This window comes from Temnothorax nylanderi, unplaced genomic scaffold (genome assembly GCF_030848795.1).
Source record: "Temnothorax nylanderi isolate EJ_2023f unplaced genomic scaffold, tnyl_v1.0 TNYL_tig0060_pilon, whole genome shotgun sequence".
Lineage (NCBI taxonomy): Eukaryota > Metazoa > Arthropoda > Insecta > Hymenoptera > Formicidae > Temnothorax > Temnothorax nylanderi.
The window spans coordinates 115,199-136,863 of record NW_027249122.1 but is presented as its reverse complement, the minus strand read 5'-3'; the positions used below and the strand labels follow the sequence as shown (position 1 = coordinate 136,863).

General features: G+C 44.2%; 1 protein-coding gene across 1 annotated transcript in view; it reads right to left on the bottom strand.

Annotated features, from left to right (window-relative positions):
• Positions 1-1,413, bottom strand: part of LOC139773293 (uncharacterized) — a 174,814-nt gene extending 173,401 nt beyond the window's left edge. Inside the window, exon 1 of the mRNA XM_071707649.1 lies at positions 600-1,413. The gene's annotated coding sequence lies outside the window, so the exon portion shown is untranslated. The remainder of the gene's footprint in view (positions 1-599) is intronic.
• Positions 1,414-21,665: the final 20,252 nt, after the last annotated feature.

The following is a 21,665-nucleotide window of genomic DNA, read 5'->3' as shown; positions in this document are numbered from 1 at the left end:
ATATTCAAAGTTTCGATGTAATATGTATACACGTTGGAGAGCGGGGAATCGTAACTCGTAACTGCGGGAAAAATGCTTTGATATATATCGCTAGTTATGATATTCCATTAGTATTTCACCCTCATACTTGATTCGACGCATCACATTTTTTTTATTTTAACTGTTTATCGCAAAATATCGAGGAATCCGGGGGGAAGCATTTCGCGTGTAATATAAACGAAATTAGCGCTCGTCGAAATTAAATGGACCTTTAATTAAATATTTACGTGCGTTCTTTCACACAACCACTACATATCTTCTGTTTTTTAGCAAATATCGACTAATAAAGAGTACATAATTCCTTTAGCTCAATAAAAATTTTTATTTTCACGTGCGGATATTTATTGAGCAAACACGTAAATACATTCTTTGCATTTTTTAATAACAAAAATATTTTTTTTATAAACTAGATAGTATATCACATAGAGAATTAAATGACGTTTAAATCACATTTTTGCGCTTGTCGTAATTTCTATAGTAATCATCGAGCTACAAACATAAAAGTATAACAAAAATTTGAGTTACAAAATATTTTATTGGCATTTTTTTGCGATACTCACTCCGGCTCGCAGGATCCAGATGATCCAGATGATCGAGCGGCACTGTCGAGTGATCCTGGTCTTACGCCTCACTCATGAGCTGTTCTTGTGCGATTTGACAAGTACAACGAATATTAATAATTTAATTCGTCCAAACCGAGAAGAGATATTCGAATAATCAAGGTCCTTTATACTCTTATCTCCTCGGTCCTTTAAATGTTACGATATATATTTGCCTTTGAAACATGTAAGCGGAGAATCAGTCAAGAAAATATTAGGTCTTATGTTACTTATTAAATTATCCTTTTTATCGGTGTCTTTTTTTTACTAATTTCAATATTGCCACAGTCACAATGATTACGAATCTATGAATTAAACATCTCGAACAGTCTTGTGATGTAATTAAACCGTTCGGAAAAAGCTTTCGCGATCAAAGTCCTGAAGAGCCGGATATCACGCTTCGTTTTTCAGATTAACAAATTTTCTTTGACGATGTAAAAGCTTTACGCACACACCTCTCTGCGAAAAACACTCGTTCGAACAACAGACTGGGTCCAAAGAGCTTAATATCGAAATTTGTTTCTAATGATCGAGGATCGAGCACCTCGTGGTCGCGCGACACTTTCACATGACTCCACGCTGTCAGCTCGTGACTTATGTGAGAAAAGTGCACGTTTTAGAAGAATTTGAAATAGATTTTACCCCAGCAACGCGCGCGATTTCAAGGCCGAAGAAGACTTGCCTGACAATTATTAGTGCTATTGGACCGAGGAAGCAAAACGTGGTCGGCGCGTGCTGAATTCGCGCCTGCTGCGGACGACCGTGCGGTCGGAGAGCCGCGAATCGACTGCGAGGAGCCGCGGTAGGTCAGCGAGGTGCCATCTAGCGAGATCCACTGGCAGGCTGAAGGCTTTTTAAGCATGGGGTTGTGGGGTGGTGGGGTAGAGACCACGATAAGTCGCCGGGGTGTTCGAATGGGATGCTGAAGAATTCGAATCGTTTCTCACGAATAGGCTGATAATAAAAAAGTAATATATATATATATATATATACATTTAGAGAATTACAGGTGCATTCATAAAATAATGAAATATAAGATAATGCCAGTCCTTTTAGAGATTAGTGGTTTAATAAACACTACAGGTATATTGATGATTATCAGAAATGCAAAATTATCTCGTTTCATGAAGATTTATATCTAAATTTATATCGAGATCAATTTGACGCAGCACTTCCTACAATGTTATTCATTTACATATAGAATCTCTAAAAAGCAGATTCGCCGTGTAATGATGGCAGTCAATGATTCAGCGAGATCAGTCATCGTCGACTCGCAACTTCATCGAGAACTTGTTCGTCAGTTGCAAGGACGCTGTCATCGTGTCCGGCTGGCCAAGGCAGGCGGTGAGACGAGACGATAAGTGACGTCATACAGATGCATTAATAGATTCCATCGTGGGTGCAGGAGCAGGAAAGAGGTGGAAGGGACGCGGGGGTGGATGGGACACGAGGCCAAGCAGGTGAACGAGGTCGCCAATCGCGGCCAGCATCGCGAACGGTGTTCCGTCTCGCTCCTCCCTGCTTTGCCTCGTGGAGGTGTGGTTTGCACCTGCGCTTGCGCCAGTCGCCCCGCCTCTCCGCACCTGCGGCTTTTCCTCGCTTCCGTGTACTCTTTCCGCGACAGGACATGCGAAAAATAAGCTAAGGAGACCCCAAGAGTGGACTTTGGAGAATGGAACGGATTAGGTCAAGTCAGCCCCTCAATCGAAATCTTCCGATTTATTCACTAATAGAACTCACCTGTAACATATTTTAAGCAACCATAAGATTGGTACTCTGCAAGTTTGAAAAAATTAAATAATAATAAAAAATGGGATTCTTTGACTTAAAATCAGTTTTCTCGAACAGTTTAATTTAAAGTAGGCTCAATTAACTTGTTTAAGATTTGTTTAACCAAATCACTTAAGGCTAAATCTTTCAGTTTATTCCAATTTACTAGCTAATGCTTTCGACTAATTTATTAAAGTACTAATTAGGAAACTGGACTAATTATCATTACGTTCAAGCATTAATGGAAGACAATTTAGGTAGTTCATATAACATAAATTGTTGTATGCATATACGAATGCCCATGTGCCTGCAATTTTTGTTGTCGCATGATGTCTTTCTACAAGCCACGCTGAAAAGATTGGCACAACAGGGAGAATTAATTAACCAGGAAGCCGCGTACGGCACTTTGATGTTCGACAGGCTTCCGTTGAGCCCATGTAAGGTCCAAAGTAATCGACTTTGCCCGTTTGAGTTGTGCCCAACCTCTCGCAATAGTGGATTATCTGCACGATCCGATTCGAAAACCCATCTCTGCATTGTTATTTACAATCGTGTCTATTTTTAGTCTGTTTTTAAGCTAATGATATTTGCGTTGCCATAAAACGCGACAAATTAATTAATTTTCACTATTAGACGTACAAGAATCTCTCTTTGTTTTCTTTTTAAGGAATCGATTTTTCTACCGATTACAATCGCACGAAATAACGTCGCGTGTACGTTAAGTGCTCGATTGAAACGATTACGTCCTGTATCTTCGACAAGTGTGTATGGCTCTATTATCCCATTTATTTTATTAATTCCATGCGGAAACGTGTGCAAAAAGGTAGGACGTAGAAGCGACTGAGGGACAATGTCGCTTAATAACACGCGACAGTGCATCGAAGATCTAATCTCTTACTTTTATCCATGAACACCTTTGCATGTAACATTGTTCGTGCGAAATAGATAATAGCGATCGTCGCTGTAACGAGGAACAGCGCTAAGATATACTTATTTTTACTGGAAATAAATTCGCTCGCGAATACGATAAATGCAGATGAGGATCAGAAAAAGTGGCGACTAACGAAAGTAGCGTACGAAAAGTTGAACTCTTTCGCTTAAGCTCTCCGGAATGCGCACGGGAGATCGGGTGGATCTCAAGGTAAACCGGCAAAAAGCGGCGGCGAAATCCTGAACGGGGATTAAAATCCGCGGGACCGTTGATGTCGAGCGCGAAGAAAGTCGAGCGGCGTTAAAGCACCGAAAATCGCGGAAAGCGATTCCGGAGTGTCCGGAGGGCCGGACGAGGGAGCAGAAGGGGGGGCATGATCGGGGCACACCGTGTCGTCCTAAAGTTGCCGAGGGAAAGAACAATGGCGGATATATAACGAGGAGAGGCGAAATAACACGCGGAAAACTCTCCCCGGCGGAAATCCGGCTTTCCTCCGGGGGACGAAATAATTACCCCGTGCAAATATTCGTAGGCGCGCTTACGTAGGGTATCCCTCTTTCTAGCAACCCTCCTTTCCCCACCTCCCCTCTCACTTCCAGCAAACTGACTTGGTCAAGATTTACATAAGAATAACCTGGAACAACAATCCCTCGAACAATTACCTCCGTATTTAGCTGGCCATCGTTCCCCTCCGCGCGACACGCGGACGGTGTATTATTCTAATAAGCCGCGCGCGAGAGCCGTGCCGTCCAACAATGATATCCAGCACGTAGAATAGGGGATAGGAAGCGAAGTTATTTTTCGAGCCAGCGCGCTACTCTCTGTCGCTGCTTTACTTAAGCCGTGCCTGCCCTTTCTTCGGAATGTTACGATCAAGTGGAAATGATAAATAGTCTTACGTACAAATATTTTTAAATGACCTTTAACGTTTTTAACGAATGCAACATGATTTACAAAACGGGATTATTACCGGTCGATAGAATGCCACATTCCAACACGTTATACACATAATTATTGTTAGCGATTAATCGCACACCCCCACGCATACAGAGTTGTTCAATTCTAAAAAAAACTCAATTAATTCAAGGTCCATTCCTTCCTTTGCTAGCGGAAATACGAGCGAGCGACAACCATTAATTATGATATCGTGACATCTGATGGGCGGAAAGACGTGTTTCCGCGATGTCGCATTTACGCGTTGAATAAATTAATTGCGATTCCCTTTGGACGTGTCGCAGCCGTGAAACGCGCGACGTCAACATTCGGGAGGCAGTATTTCGGTGCGGCGCACGCGAAATATGCACCGAATAAAGAAAAATTGAGCGGGATATATCGCAAAAAACGCCAGAGGGTCTCACTTTGACGAGCGTGCAGCGCGGCGTAGCGCGGCATAGCGCGGCGCAGCGCGACGCGACGCGGCGCAACGCGGCGCACTCCGCGCATCGCGCGTCGTCGCCGAAGGCTGGGTGATGAGAGCAAACTCGCGCGGTGTTATATTTCAAGCACGTTTGTACCGACTTTGATTATCCGCGATTCGACCGGCCGTCAGTAACGCGTGGCCTAACGAACGATCTGTCTGATGCGATTGATCGGGTTATCGAATCATTTTCCGTATTCCTCTGCGCGCGCTATTTTTCGCACACCATAAAGCTGCCCACTTTGAGAACCAACGTTGACCCTTTCGAATTGTTATGTTCATGAAATTTATATCAATTAGATCTCGAGGCCGTTTCTTTATTTATGCAAAAGACGAATCGAACGTTGTTTTATGATATATCTTAGTTTAGTTTGATACATTCTATTCTCTCATATATTTTAAGTTGAAGGTATGTAATATGTATTAGAAACTCATGTGTATTTATTTGAGAAAATTGATCAAATCTACCACTATTTTGCTTCGAGTTTTATATTGAGAAAACGTCTTGATATTTTGTCCGATTAATCAGAATTCTTTAAAAACGGAGAGCGAAATTCGCATTGACGTGTTAAATCACAATAAATCTCACGGAAAAGTTTTGTTTTCATTGCGCGAGTACCAAATATCGGTTTCATTTGCATCTCTCTATACGGCTGTATTTTCTGTGTCAACCATATAGATTTCCCAATTTGGCAGAAATCTGCATCGGGCACATCTATTATATCTCTACCAAAACCCTCAAGTGCCATGCTGTATCTCTGAATAATTAGTACAGCACTGTTGAAGTTGGATTACGCCGATTAATTACGACGCACAAAAGTCATTTTCCGCTTTGTACTAATTATTCCACTCGCATTTATCTCGCTGCACGTTATTTCGCTACGCGAAATGTTTGACGAAATTATCGTATCTTCTTGCAGCTACGGATATTTTGAAAAATCGTTCTCCCTTAACAAAAATTCGGTACGCTCGAACGTAACGTATTAAAAAAAAAAGAAGCATTTTAATACTAATGCTTATAGAGTTTCGCGGATATCTTGCAGATTCTGAAAAGTGCAGATCTGAAAAGTGCTCCTATCCCACTCACGGTGCATTAAGCGTTCTCCAAATCTCGGCAAATCTCAAAGCGAGAACTAAGCCGATAGTCTCTGTCGGCTCTTCTTTCGCGGAACGGCGGAACAATAGAGTCTACCTGTGTTATGTCCGAGCTCTCGGCTACGGGAATTAAAACCAAGTAAAATCCTTCGTCCGCTTTTTGTTCCTACTTACGTTCCCTTCGCGTTCGCCCACACGCGCGTATTTATTCACGGTAATCGTATGCCGCTAATCATATACTTTTGTTAACGGCAACGTTTTTCGGCTGTATCCTAGCTAGAAGAATCATCTCGGTAACGGTAGTAATCGCCTGCTGAAAAAGAAAAACGATCGCGTTGCGCATCGATAAAATATAAGAATATACTTATTGTCAGTCAACGCGAAATACTTGGAGCGCACATACACGCGCTAAATCTGGCCAATATGAATCGAGATCAAAACAACCCGACGGTGTCGTCGGTGGAACATTTTTGTAGTTAAATAACTGAGCCGCTCTCACCGTTGCCTTCCGCTTTACCCCGGGATGTTCCGCTTATACATGAGAAGAAAGAGGATAAGAGGGAAAGAGCGAGTGAGAGAGAGACAAAAAAAGGGTCCGTGAGTATAGATTCGACGTGTGCACGCGAGCGAGTTTTTTAATCTTTCAATGGGCCTCCTATGCTCTGGAAAGCTTCGCTCTTCCTATCCACCCCGCCATCAGCCCTAGCCACTCGATTCTGCAAACCCCTCTCAAACCTTCATCCCACTTCAACCCTACCACCCGCTGCCCGCTCGACTGCCTGTCTCTCGATATATTTACATATTTTCGTGATATTTCGCGACGTTAATCCCTGAGCCTTCCTATCCCACCTCTTCCCCTTTCCCACCCCTTTACTCCAGCGAGCGCGAATTAAATGTGAAAACTCGCCTCTGGCTATTTTCTCTTTCTCTCTCTCTTTCTCTCTTCCCTGCTCCCTCCAACGAAGCTTTATTGTCAAATTCGCGCTCGGCTACGGCTTCCTCTCACTCACTCGGCGATTTTCTCTCGATGTTTTTTTTTTCGTCGTCAGTGCTCGGTTGTCGTTGTTATTGTGTGTCGTTGTACATACCAAGTCGTTCCACTTTTTTCAAGTTGACGTGGGCGAGATCAACGCGCAACGCAAGGAGGACACTTGGTCCGAACAATTCGCCGACGCGAATTCTTCTGATAGCCGCCGACTACAACGACGGATGATGGCTCGATCGAGTATATTCGGTCGCTGAAATTTTTAGGGAACACAAACGCGAGGCGAGAAGACCCCGAAGGGATTCAAAGGCGCGGAAATTGTGTCAGCCGTTATGAAATATGCAGGCGCGCGGCGCTGCTCGGCTGATCCGTCGTTTTACCTACCTTCGTATGGGGAAAGCAATGGGGGGGCTGATACCGCAAGCCGAAGAACATCTTCATATAGCCGGAACTCACGTCAGATTCCTTACATGAAGCATGAGCTCCCACTGGGACTGGCTGAGGTACCAAACACAAGTATATGAGATACGCACAGCCGGGGAAGCTTAAAAATAAACTTTCGAGAATATATATTTTAACGCGATGACGTAGATACGCGTATGTATGCAATAAAATGCGTCTTGTCCACTCGAAATGCCATTTGTAATTTATTCGCTTCCCGAATGTTAAAACATCGAGCGTAAATCGATCTTGACGACGGTCAATCGCGATGGGACAACTCGCACTAATTTTTCGGAATGTCCGAGAGCCATTGGACGAAAGCCGGCAATCCGTCTAGCGATCCGTCTAGCTCTCTCCTCGAGAGGATCTGATACGGGGAGGATTTCAAGGGGCGCGCGCGGTCAAAGAGCGATTTTGAAGGGTTTGCCGCGGAAGATCCAGTCGGGACGCAATCCCGCAAACACGGGAGCGAAATCGATTCTCTCGAAGCGAACAACCCGTAGGAGGCCTCTCTCTCTCTCAGCACGCTCGATTTACGAGCGATTCAACGACACCGGGGAGACGGACGAGCAGGACAACGAGATAAGATTAGACATGGCACCAAAGCCATCCTGCTTCCCGACGAGAATCGCGGAGGAACCGTATCAGACGTGCCAGTGAAACGTTAGACTTAATTACATCGAATATTCTACAGTTATTTTTACAAAAATTTAAATTGCGAAATAACATATTCTTTAGTATAAGTATATGAACGATTGCTCTCTTAATCGCAGTTCTTAAAATATATTGACTCGTATGATTAAGACATCAAAGTTGTTGGGCTCTTTTCATTCTCGAAACAACAGTTCCTTAGCAGGCCAAACCATCGAATTGCATTGCAAATTGCATGATTAAATTGTTGGAGAGTGTGTCGTTCTATGTTCTATCTGCGCGCCGGTGGTTAATCGCGCGCTTTATGGGGACGATCGCGAGAGGCCGATCGTCGCAGCGGAAACCACTTCCTCTTTAGCGTCGCCCGCGATACGATCTCGGCGCGCCGCACTCACGAGGATCTAATACGGTCGGAGTCCCTAATCTGATCCCGTAGAACGCCGAGAACGAAACCGTTCGCAGTTATTACGCGCGACTACGTCCTCGATAGGGGATATACACCCACACGCGTATCGCCGTTATGGATACAAACACGGATGATAGTTCGAGAGAGATCGGGATCGTCCCTCCGGGCGCCAGTTGCATGGGGAAGGGTGAAGAGGGAGAGGGCGCGAAGGAAGGACGCTTATTCCGTAAGCGCAATTTCTCACACGAGCTCAAACCTCTATTCTGTTACGCACACAAGCATACGCCTTCACCGATTGCCGACGATGCGATTCTCTCACACATTCTCTCTCTCTCTCTCTCTCTCTCTCTCTCTCTCTCTCTCTCTCTCTCTCTCTCTCTCTCTCTCTCTCTCTCTCTCTCTCTCTCTCTCTCTCTCTCTCTCTCTCTCTCTCTCTCTCACACACACACACACACACTCTCTCTCTCTTTCTCTCAGCATCTCTACGAAGATGCATCCTGCGTGATTGGCCGTTCGCACCACAAACGATTGTCAGTCTAACTGCGGGAATGCGACTGCGATTTATGGTGAAGCGACAGCGAACGAATGATTTAGGCTTCGGACGATTGACTTTCAGGAAATATTCATTTGATGCGAGCAGCGTTTCTCGCGTAGTAGAATGTGAGGTGCGGTATAAGAGATTGAGCTTCTTGCGGGACATGCGAATTACACCTTTTTTCCGAGTTATGAATTATAGTTATAATTATAGTTTGGATATAGAGTCGTGTCGATCGAAAGGGTCGCAAGTATGGCGAGAGATGCCTGTCGTCGGTACTCGGTGGTCCGAGGTTGTTGCAATGCGCGCACGACGTGGTATATACGCAAGGAAGGCATAAACCGAGACAATAGCCGCCTCGGGGTATTCGAGATGACCGCCATTAGAGGAACGCGTTCCCCATCCCCTTCGTTCTCTTCTCCGGTTCCTTGCCGGGCGTTCGCTCGGTCCGAACGACAAACTCCGCAACGGCGAAATTTCACGCGCGCGCCTGGCATTATGCACCTGCGAGAAAAGCCAACCGACAGCTAATCGCGTTACCCCATTACGCCCGCACGCCGGCATGGCATTTGGAAACGCGACTACGGTAGAAGCTCCTGTGATCAGCTTAGCGTGCCGCGCGCGGAAATTCGGAAGGTACCGATTAAGCCTTCGGCGATTGCGCGAGACCGACCTTAAGACGAGAGAGGAGAACGTGGCCGAATTTGATTCACTCCTTGACACGATCGAAAACGCAAACGGTCTACGATCTACGATCGAACTCCGCGTGGAAATCTTGGCGTCGAACGAAACGGCACGGCGCGGCGCGGCGCGGCGCGGCGAAATTTGCAGATATCCGCGGTAATATCGGAATCGGAATCTGGAATTTCCAGCGGGAAGTTTGCGCTGGACTACGAACATTATTCTCACGCGCGATAATCGCGAGCTTTGCAACGAGGAAAGCGACGAGCGGGAGATAGTGGGCGAGAGAGAAAGAGAGATTTCCGAGGTATTCGAGGCGCGAACGATAAAGGAGGAGTTTCGGGCCGAAGCCGGAGGGCAAGGGAGGTTTCCGCGCGAGGATATATGGAAGGAAAGGAAAGAGAGGGAGAGGGGGTGGCGTACGTGGTCTCTACGAGTGAGTAATAAGCACCTGCCCGCCTTGGAACCAGCGACTTGATTCATTTCGCGGTAAGTACAGAGCGCGCCGGACGCCCAGGCCCGCAAACGCCTTAGGCCGAGTTCACCGAGACCTTCCTGTTCTTCTTGTCCGCCTGCCCATAATACCTACGCATTCCCGATCTGACAGGCCCACGTTTTCTTCGCTTGCGATTTCGTCTCAGTTCCCGCTCGCGTTTGCTGCCTAGGCTGCAGATACATCTTTGGTTTCACACTTTGCGAGATAAAGCGAATAAATAGAATACGTGAAGCTGAAAGTATCGCGGGGAATAAGACTTTCACAGTGATCTGATATACTTTGTATTACACTTGAAACTTATAAATGAAAAAAAAGAAACATCTCCTAGCTATAATACGTGGATTTGTCGGAAGCGTCCTCGCGTGAAAAACGCGCGCTAGTTTAGCAACTCTACTGTAATATAATATAAAGAAAGCCACCATAATGTCTCATAGAGAAAAGAATATTCCGTTGGCGCGAAGGTGCTCGCATCACGAGGGAGTATATCGCCCCAGCGTATTTTGTAAAATTCAGAACCCGCCGCTAAGGCCTCGTTTCACGCGCAGTAAACGCGCTTCCAAATTCCGTCCGGAACTCAAGAATATTTCACGATCTCGCGAAACGATCGGTATAGCGCCGCGGAATCTTTATCGTGCGGTTTCGCCGAGTAAATAGTCGGATTCATAACGTTTATCCTACCTTTTACTGCCTGTGCCATCATGGCTTGCCGCCTGCTTACAGACTGCGAACAGATCACATTTGCATCCCTTCCACATTTTTCAGATGCATCATATAAAATAATTTATTAATGAAAAAAATAGGAATTACAGGATAACATCTTTTTCTATCTTTTTTTTGCATATTACGCGAAATTAATTGGCCGACTAACCGTTGCCTATTAGAAACTCTTTCCGCGACATCAAACACATTTATTTTAGGCCGGACGAGATTAACTAGCTAGGCATAAAACGGCCATCGGACAAAAGCTGACCATAATTGGTTCCGGGTGGATAAGATTGCAGGAGGAGTGCAAACATGTGGGAGGAGCAGGAAGGTCAGAGAAGATTCGCGAGAGGATACGAATTAACCATTCTATCAGGCCGGCGGCGGTATTTTTGTCGAATATTTTTGAATTTCGGCAAGCGGCTATCAAATATTTGACTGTTTGCCTTCCATTGCCAAGATCCTTGTTGACACGGCGCAATTGATCGGGATGTCACTTTTGTCTTTCGCCAAATTATTCACGAGCCGCCGACTCGATTCGAGTCACGGTAGTATCTATCGCCGTGGGATCGATGTATCGATCTCCAACTGAGACCTGATTGTCGCCACGGCTATTCGCGGAACGCTACTCTCTTCTTCCGCGAATGACCATAGAAACCATCCGAAAATTGATAGGGATCGATTCGCGAGCAGCGATATTGTCTCGCAAAGAGGAGGACGGTCTCATTGATCAAATAACAGCCCCATGCGAAATGTAATAACACCTGACTTATTCAAACGCGATCGATCCGAACGCAATTTCGCTTATTTGACGACAGTTAAAGAAAGCTGGGAAATTTAACGTTAAGGATCAAATTAGCCGGCTCGGTCCTCTCAAAATTCTTCGAGCCGTTCGATCATACACGACGAACGTGCAATACGCGGAAGCGCGAGCAGTTGTTTTTAACGGACGCCTTTTCACGTCGCCGCTGCCCCCCTTTCCCCGCCTAATCGCGAGTTTATGCCTTTATTCCGACGAAATAAAGGGATATCCCGGGGAAGCGTGCGATGCGAATATTCGGCGGCATGGAACATTTAACGCCGCGGCGCTCAGACCGCAGTAAAAACGACGCCGCCGCCGGTGCGACTGACAGGAAGAAGGAGGGCCGCGGGGTAAAGGAGGGGGTGGAACAGTCTCTCGTATTTGTACTCCCGACGCCGAACCGGTATATTCCCTGCCTGCGAAATTTCACCTGGTTTATATTTTCTGTCGTTTCCGGCGCATCGCGTAATTTTCATCCCCTTCGAGCCTCCCCCTCGCTTGCCATTCCATCGCCCGCTTTTCTCGCCCTCTTGGATTTTTGTGGGGATAATCCACCCACTCGCGGCCGCGCCACTGACACTTGTTTCGACCGTCGGCGAAGGACGCTTCCGTGCGTTCCTCTATCCACTCTCTGCGAAAAGGGATCGCGCGACGGTAATCGCGAGAAAATTAACGCGCTATTACCTTGCTGACAACAGAGACGAGAGAAAGAACGATCGAACGGATTAATTGATCACACATGTTGCACACGATAAAATCAATAATCTCCTTATTAACGCAAGATAAGGTGGTAAAATCTCTTTACACGTAAATACAATTTTCGGTAAACTTTGACATCGCGAGAAATATTTTTCGAGCAGGCAGCTCGAATAGCAAGAGAGAAAGCGGAAATAAAAGGATGTTGGCGCAGGGGTGGTTCATGGCGCAAGAGGGACTCGTGCGTAAACGGTTTTTTTTTTATTTCACCGCTTTTCCTCCGTGTCACGTACATGCTGTAAAACTCACGAAACATATCCGTCCGATGTGTGATCATTTGTTAATTACCGACGAGGAATATTTATAGACATTTAATTTACTTTCACCATATCAGCAACGTTGTTTTATGAATGTCAATAATTGAAACAAGACGAATAGAGTCGGACGATGAATTTCTCGCGCCGCTCGCCGCTCGTTCTCGTGACGAGGCGTTTTCGATCGTCTAGGAGGACGCCAAATGGGACAGCATCACCCTCTCGGTATCAGTGGTCACGTAGGACGTTTTGACGTTGTACCGACACCACGATGTCGCCGAAAAAGAAGCAAGAACGACGCAACCGGGGGAGAACGAGAACGAGAGAACGAGGGAGAGTAACGCGATTACGTCAGGTACACGACGGAGGGGAGAGGGGGAAGTTCGTGAAACTCGTACGTGGCGCGACGCAAAGTGGTCGGAAACGAGGTTATCATTTTCTCCGGGAAGAGCCGTCAGCTGGACCGACGGGGAGGGGAGGGGTGGAAACCGTTAGACACCGCGAAAGTTGACGGGGAAAACGTTTGATGGACGAATATTCGAAGTTTTGACGGGGCCGTCTGCCGATCTCCATGAATTACGAATGAATTCGACCCCTCCTCCCCTCTCTCTTCCTCTGACTCTTTCTGCCGCCTTCCGTGTCGACGTTTGCTTGCCTTTCCGCGAAAACTCTGGCTATCGAGCAAAGTTATTTGTTTTATCCCTAGGAGGCGTTCAACTACTCCAAAAGGAAACGGACGACATCACCGGTCACCATCACCATAAACAAGTCCGTTCAAAGGAAGTGAAGTGGTGCCGTCGAGTACTTGAATATTTTAGAAAATACGCGAGGGATCGAATGGAAAAATTTTCTATTTAAAAAAGAACCTTATAATTTTTATAAGTACTATAAAAAAGATAACAATCCCTTTTTCTCATTCTCTTTCTTTCTCTCTCTTAGCGTTTAGGCGATTTTTACACGACGAAAAATTAGCCGGTATAGAGAAGTCGACTCTCCCGCACAAATTATAAAGGCAATAGATTTTGAATCGACCAATTGGCTCTGCCAATTGGGTGACTGTAACACGAGCTTTTTTTCGCCACGACTTCGCTTTGTCGACGAATGATTATTCGTTGAATTTCGCCGCCCCCGCGAGCTTATTTTTAATAAGTAATCGCCGTGCCGCGTATAGCACCGATTAATAATTCATACGTAAGGATTATGGATGGGCTGGCGTGAAGTAATTAGCATATAGATAAATTAAGAGTATGTTCAATTATTATAATTATGTAATTATGATAATTACCTGTCCATTTCTCGTCGTTCTTTCATTTAGCATACGATCCACAGTCAAGATTCTAACAAGGATCGCTGATCCTGGAAATAAATCTCTTTAGTCATTCGTGATTTTTATCTTGACTGAAAAGACCACGTGTTTTTTTTATCGTTTTTATCGTTAACTTATTTTCCAGTAAAAATTACGCGTATTTCTGTATCTACTTGAGCACAATTTTACGCGGATCATTAATCATGATTGTAAATTGTACTCTCCCGCGGTCCGGACGACCCATCTTAATTATTTATTTCGAAAACGTTACATCAAACAGAAGCGAGAAATTAAATATCGTTTGCAGCGCTTCGAGTTTGTGCGTTACCTGCTTCCTCATTTCGTTTCATTTCATTTTGCGTATTCCGACCATTTTTTGGCCGAATATTTTTTATGATCGGCCGGCTGCCATCATTAACTTTTTCAAATAAATTAACGCACAAAATTCAATACCGCGCCGCCTGATTCTCCACGTTCGCCTGTTCCCTGTTTTACATAATATCGCTATAAAATGGGGAAAAACGTACTTTGCGATTATCTCGATGATTCGAAATTGCAGCCACGCTCGCCACTCTCTTTTACATTTTGTCTGTCAAAGGATATTATTAAAAAAAGGTAATAATCGGAAAAAGATAATTATTCAATAAAACTGCGTAATCCTCTCCTCCTATGTTACATAAAGCTTACTATTGACGATACATAATGAAAAAACGCGTTTAATATCTGAAAACGGAATTGGAGCAAAATTTCTTACAACAAAAACGAGATTTTCCTGGGTAATCGAAGATTGTAAAGCTAACTCTCCACGTGACATGAACAACGTTAATCATATTTGCATAAATTTCATGTGACCAGTTTAGGTATTGTCAATGTCAATATTAGACAACATTCTCAACGACTTTTGGAAAAGAATATTAAAGAAAATAGTTATTGCGTGTTGATCCACTAAAAAAATATGTTGATATTTCTATTTAAATACCATCTAGATTACTGTCCAGTAATTTGTTTATTCGATAGTTTATTGGTTTTTTTTTGGCCATAGGCACTATTTATATTAATTATTTGTCTATCGTGATCTTGTTAAAGAATTCATATGTAATAATTTATTCATTTCATTTTAAAAGACACGCAGTGAATACTAAATGTTTTTTTAAGAATAATAATACACATTTACACTCACATCTATAAATAAATTTTCTTTTTTATTATTTCATGAAAGTTGCACATAGAAAATAATTGCAAGATCATTTGCAGCAGTTACCCGTTCATTTTTTTCAACATTAGCACACATTTACTATGTTACAATATATGTAACCAATATTGGGCATATTCATATGATATGCCCAATATCATATGATATATTCGCATATGCGCAGCATCAGCAACACCGATGACCACTGCATTCGCTAACGTTGGCGTATGTATACGCCGTGTGTGGAACCGGCTTAATCCAAATCATGTTGGGTCCGACGACAAAGAAAATCCGACGCAGTGACGGAAAGTGGCTAGTAATTGAAATTACTATCGCGAATATAGTTCGACGAGCACGATTCGATAAATTCGATCTCGCGCGGACCGCGATTGCTCGCACGCGGGATCCGGCTCGGCTCGGCTCGGCTCGGCTCAGCTCGGCACGATACTCGGCGCGGCTCGCCGCCTAAATCGAGAAGGATCGTAATCAGCCGAATAGAGCGTGCACGAAATATAGGCGCTGATAGATCAAACAAACGTCGGATTGGATTATTTTTATCGTTGTTAATGGCGATGGCTCGGCCGGGTTTCATTTCACAAAGCCCAGCGCTAAAATCAATTCCCTTCTCCTCCTCTTCCTGTTCCCTCCCTCGATCCCCACCTCCGTTCGATACACACGCGATACCTATACACGCTCGTGCCACATCGCTCGCCTATCGTGTGTACACAAAAAAAATGTATCTCGTAAACTCCGGAAGTAAAAATTTCTCTTTTAGATAGCGACGCGTGATTATCAATCGTTTCAGATAATCTTAGGGCCATTCTACAATACGTTGCAAACGATGGCAAGTGCTAGTTGAAAAGTGTTATTTGCCGGCGGTTGCCGATTACCAGTTGCTGTCGCCGAAAAGTTAAAAATTCGCCAACTCTCTTTTGACAACCCCAACTGACAAGCGCAACCAAAAATAACACTTTTCAACCAGCAGTTGCCATGGTTTGCGATGTATTATAGAATGGTCCATAAAGACACGATACTATGTTCTGTTTTTCCAGATACTTTTTTTCAACCTTGGAAATCTCGATCGTTAGCTTATAAATATCAAAATTGTTTACAAGAAATTTCTATAAACACAAGGGTAACATTTCGCAGATTCCATTCGTCACGACTAAGCTTCGCGCGCGAAATGAAAAGCTCGATCATATTTCAAAAGCGCGATTCCCAGGTAATTCATTGAATTTCAGCGGCCGTGGCTGCTTCTTATGTTACAAAGAGTCGTCGGGGAGTTCGCGTCGCGTCGGTCCCGAAGAGCTTACGCTACCTTTATCCGGACATATTGTGAGGAATCTTCTCGCACGCCCGCGGTGAATTGAAGGGAGAGGCGCGCCAGCGCAACGTTATTGAGACAGCATTTGCGTTTCGGTACGCACGAACGCTGTAAGCCAACTTCAATCGGAGGAAAAGCAGCGTGCGAGCGCGAAAGGTGAATGCAGGACGGATGATGTGAAATGAATCGGGCAAACGGACAGACGTGACAGACATAATTCCCCAAGTAAGCAGTACTTAGGGGGAGCCCGCCACCCGGGGGACACCTGTCGATTCCCACCGGGAAATATTGGACTGTCTTCTCGCGCTCGCTTTCGCGTTCGCGTTCGCAGCATTCGAAAAATTCTCTCCGCGACCGGGGCTCGGCTTTTATGCATCGCGACATCAAATTCGCCCGCCGTCGCTGATTTTCCCAAAGAGGGGTGTCTCCCTGCACGACTTGCGCTTCTACAGACAGTGGCAATAAAAGGTTTGTACGTAGAAAGCAAAAACTAGGACAGCTTTTCACATATTTTTAAATTAATTATTACCTTGTTTCTCTGGTATATTTTATATATTTGAAATATTAATAGTGCCCAAGATTTTTAAAACCTCCATGATAAAATAGAATAAAATTATCATACAGTGATGTTGGCAGCGTGCCTGTGCCTAGGTTTAAATATCATTGCCATTAGCTATTGGCTTTAATTAAATGCCGTATCATGCCATGGATAATTAGCGATGGGTTTCGCTACTTTTGCGCTATGCCCAGCGATATCCTCTTCATAGACAAACGGGGTCGTGAAAACGCCGGGGCAGTCATTCAAATACATAGTCACGCTTATAACTCGAGCTGTTAATTACAAATATTTGCAATTAACTTCGAAACGCGCTCACGCGGATTCGAAGAATCCACGAAGAGTGAGAAAGACGGATATGAGAAGGAATAAAAGAAGAGGAAAAATCTGTATATGTGAAGGAAGGAATCGACTAAGAGAATGCGCGAAGTAAAAGAAAAAAAGGGAAGTGCAGAAAGTATAAAGGAAGCAAACATATGATGAAAGGACGAAGGGAGAGAGAAATCGATCGACTAACGTATTTCTTTATTAGACATTTATTAATCCATCATTTTATCCGTTATTAATTTCGTATAACAGTTCCTTTAGTTAGCCACGTAAGATTTAACAAGTGCAACTACTAAAGCCGGATGATATCGGAAAGTCGATGGATTTATGAGAATTTGCCCTGGAGGGTGAGAGTGGAGGGCAGATAGGGTCACGCGGGGTCACGGCGGACCGCAACGACAGGCTAACACGATTAACTAAAAAAATATTTCATCTCGCAAAAAGCTCATAAATGAATTTTTCGCTCTTGGTCGGGCCGATCCTCTGTGAAAACGCGCGTGTATGCGTATGCTCATAATTTGCATAATTGACGTCGGTTCGGTTCTGGCATAATGAAATATCCGAGTGTCTTTTTCGACGAGCCTTTCAGTCAATCACAGCCAGGCAATTTTATTCGACACTAATTAAACCTGTATTTGAGTTCATTTTTTACGCGCGTTTGAAAGCCAGACAGTATAAATCTTGGACGGCCGAGATCAGTTTACCATTAAAATCGATTTATGACTTCCGTCGGACGTGCACGTCGCTCTGTCAAGATTGTTTAAAAATACTGAAAGTAGTCGAAGATGAGAGCGTCGAGCGCGATCCTTTGTGAGATATCGCTTCGATTCGCTTCTCTCTCAAATAATTAGAAATCGCTAATTACCACGTTGACCGCGGAGCACGGTGCCTTTCTGTCACATCCGACCAAAACCCTTTCGCGAAGTGTCATAATGAGAAAGAGAGAGAGAGAGAGAGAGAGAGAGAGAGACTCATATACTATGTCTCGCTAACTCTAACTCGAAGTCGTTCAACGGCAACAGACGTGTTATTACTTCCTAATTGGGCCATTATTCACGAAACTAAATCCACGTGACTGCGGTATACGCGGCTTGTTCCGTGGTGACTATTGCAATACGAAACGCTGCAAAAACTACCTCTTACAATCCCTCACAAACGGAAACACCAAAAACAGTCGGTCCTATCGTTATACCGCGTTCGTTATGAGTAGAAGAGAAGGAGCTTCTTCGCAGCAGTTGTGCGATTGTTTCGCAACGAGGAATTCCGATAGGCGAATATACGATCGCGGGATTCGCACTAGAGAAGCCTTCAAAGGAGGATGGCTTTCCAAATACAAGGACGACGTGACTGCATGTTCCGGGAGTTCTGGGGGAGTCCTGTTTACACGCGTTCGCAAATACAGCCACAGGTATCGGAGCCAACCGAAGCGAAGAATTGATAAATTAGTTATTCCGTCAGTCGGTCGCCGCTATTTCCGTAGCCACGTTTGATCCTGAGCTTTCGAATAATCATGTCCGTTTATATCGAACATGAGCATTCGAGTTTTCCCGGTATCTGTCAACTAAGAGCGATGCCGCGCGTCTGGGTATTACTTTTGAAAACGATAGGTGACTTTTGTTAATCATATTCGCAATTAATTCCGAAGCAAACTCACGCGGATCTGATGCAGGATGCAAGGTGTAAACAAAAAGGATGAAAGAGGGAGGATGATCTGACAAAAATTTCAGGTAATTTACTAGTAAAGTGAATTATCAATATTTACTTGGGCTGCCTTAATTCCTGAATGTTGCAGTCATTGGTGCGAAAATGTCATTCAACATGAGAATAGAACGTTAGACGTTGCGTTTGACATCAGAGATAATCAAGAACGTCCAATCTGACCATTTCAAATGAAATATTTGGGATCTACGTATGAGCAAACAACAGCGGAGACAAGGCTGCCGGTCGATAACACGTCGCTGCACCTCGAGCCGTGACGAGACTGCGACATCGGGATTGTGATTAGGGGCTGGTCGGCAAACAATGCCTAATTACATAATTATTGTGCTACGGGCCGTAATTAAGACACATTACTCCGCTCGCTTGGTAATTCATTACGCTTAATGCCTTCCCTGCCTCCGTCGTTTCATCGCGTATGACAGTCGCGACGGTTCTGCTAAATACCGTTACCGTGAAATATCACCCTGCCAACTGGCCGCTGCCAGTTTACGAGATCGCGATCGCGATGTAGTCTCTATGATCTCTATCATTCCTGATTCGCGCCAAGTGACATCCAGCGCGCTCTCTCGTTCTTCTTCGTACACTCATCATGCTATATAAAATTCGAATTCAACACGCTATAAATTTTCAAAAATTTGCTTGAATATTTAAATATTTGATCGAGCGTGGAGTTTGACGTTGACTAATAGCGTTTTCCATTGGGAAAAACTCACTGGCACTGCAGGCAGCACTGAGTGCTTGAAGCGTATTTCATTGGTAGAATTAGTGAGCATGTTTCTGAAAAACTTAAAAACTGAGACACTGAGTGCCAGTGAGTTTTTCCCAATATGGAAGACGCCTTAAGTATATTCTTTAAAAGAGACTTGTACGCGCGCGCACCTCGAAATGAAGCGGAAAGTAAAGAAATTCGCGCGATAAATCACGCGAATCACAGTGATACTTGTACAGAGATGCATGGGGACTTTGAATATGTTGTAATTATAAAAAAAATATGCGTCTTCTGTTTTTAGTTCTGCAACAAATTCAATGTCCACAAAATTCGAAGATGTACAACTCCTCGTTACACGCGCCTAAGGCGATGCATAGACGCGAAGCACGGATCCGGTGAGTTACATCGTCGATATAATTGTATGGAAATAAAAAGCAGTCCTTATCGTGAGGCGTATCTTTGCCCGCGGTAAGAGGGAGGTCGGAGGAAGCCTCCTTTGTGGGTGGATGAAGAATGGGAAGGTGGAGAGAAAAGGGGGCGCGAGGGATTTATGCCTCGGCTAACATTACTCTTAACCGTAGCTTATTATGGAAATTTCCTTAAATTGTGGGTTGGAGAACACCGAGAACAATGCAAACAGAAAACGGATAATTATTGGACTGTGAATCGCGGCGAGGCACGACGCGTCATCACGAATGCCCGGAGAAAAGTCAACAGTCGATAATCGAGTCGCAAATATTCGGTGAGAGAAATAATAAATAAGGCGCATGCCGCGGAAATGTTGCACGTTGTGACGATTAATAAATCGATCCGATTACCGTTTAAAATTTATTCGAGGAAAAAACGCTTTGTCGACGTTCAAATTATTACGATTTAAATAATATATAATTCGCTTCTCTTACATTGATATTATTTCGTTATATTTTCAATTTTATTCTGTCTCTCTTTTACGACGAAGGGATACCTGCTTGATAAAATACCTTAGCTTTACAGAACTTTCAATGATACAGTGGAATAAGTCGAAACGATATTACCAACGGAGAGCAATGGCATCCGGGGTTTACAAGACGCCAGGATTTTTAAAATTATAAGATTATTACAGAGATTATAAGATTAATTTTTATGAAGACAAGACTACATATTTATGTATACATATATAACTTTGATAATATTGAATCGTTATAGCTTTCCGAAAAGCACGCTGACGATTGTTTCATTTTCCTGAATGATACTAGGTATATCTTGCGTTGTTATCCGTCGGTTTGTTTAATCAGCAGGTGCGAGGGAAGGTTCTGGAAGGAAGCAAACAGTAGCCGCTATTAATTGAAGGAGCATCTGCTGGGCGATACGCGATTAGAGTTACAAGCGCCGCGGCAAATATTGTCTTTTCTAATCTGATAGTGCCGGCGCACTATCTTGGAATTAGCGTGGACGAGGAATCGAATTCTTAGAGAGTTAATTGGATCCTCCTCGGGGATTTGGCGCGAAGATTCCGCGCGCTCGAAGACAAACGAGAACGGCCGTAACCCTTCCTTCCTTCCTTCCTGTTTAACTAAGCTGCACAATGGATACACTCCATAGCGTGCTCTCGCACAGTCTCACTATAACTAATGGTATCTTAACAACACTGCGCGCGCGAAAGTCCGAGTCCAACGAGATTCCGTTTCTCTTTCTCTTGTCACGGCCATCAATATTAAAGAAACAAATGCAAATGCTGACTTTAAGCGCGCCTAGAAATCGGTAAATCTCTATTAAAAATTCCAGAGAGATAGATCTTGCGTGTGCCCAATCCTATTGTATATGTATATGACAACAAGTGTAATATCTTCTTCAGATAAACAGTAATTTGGTTTGACGCTGCAATAAGCGAGAAAGGAGTCAACGTTCTCCCTCTCCTCTCGCGAGATAATGTCGCAAACAGATCTGAAAGCACCGGCGAGACAAATGAGCGGGATTTGAATAAAAAGGAGGA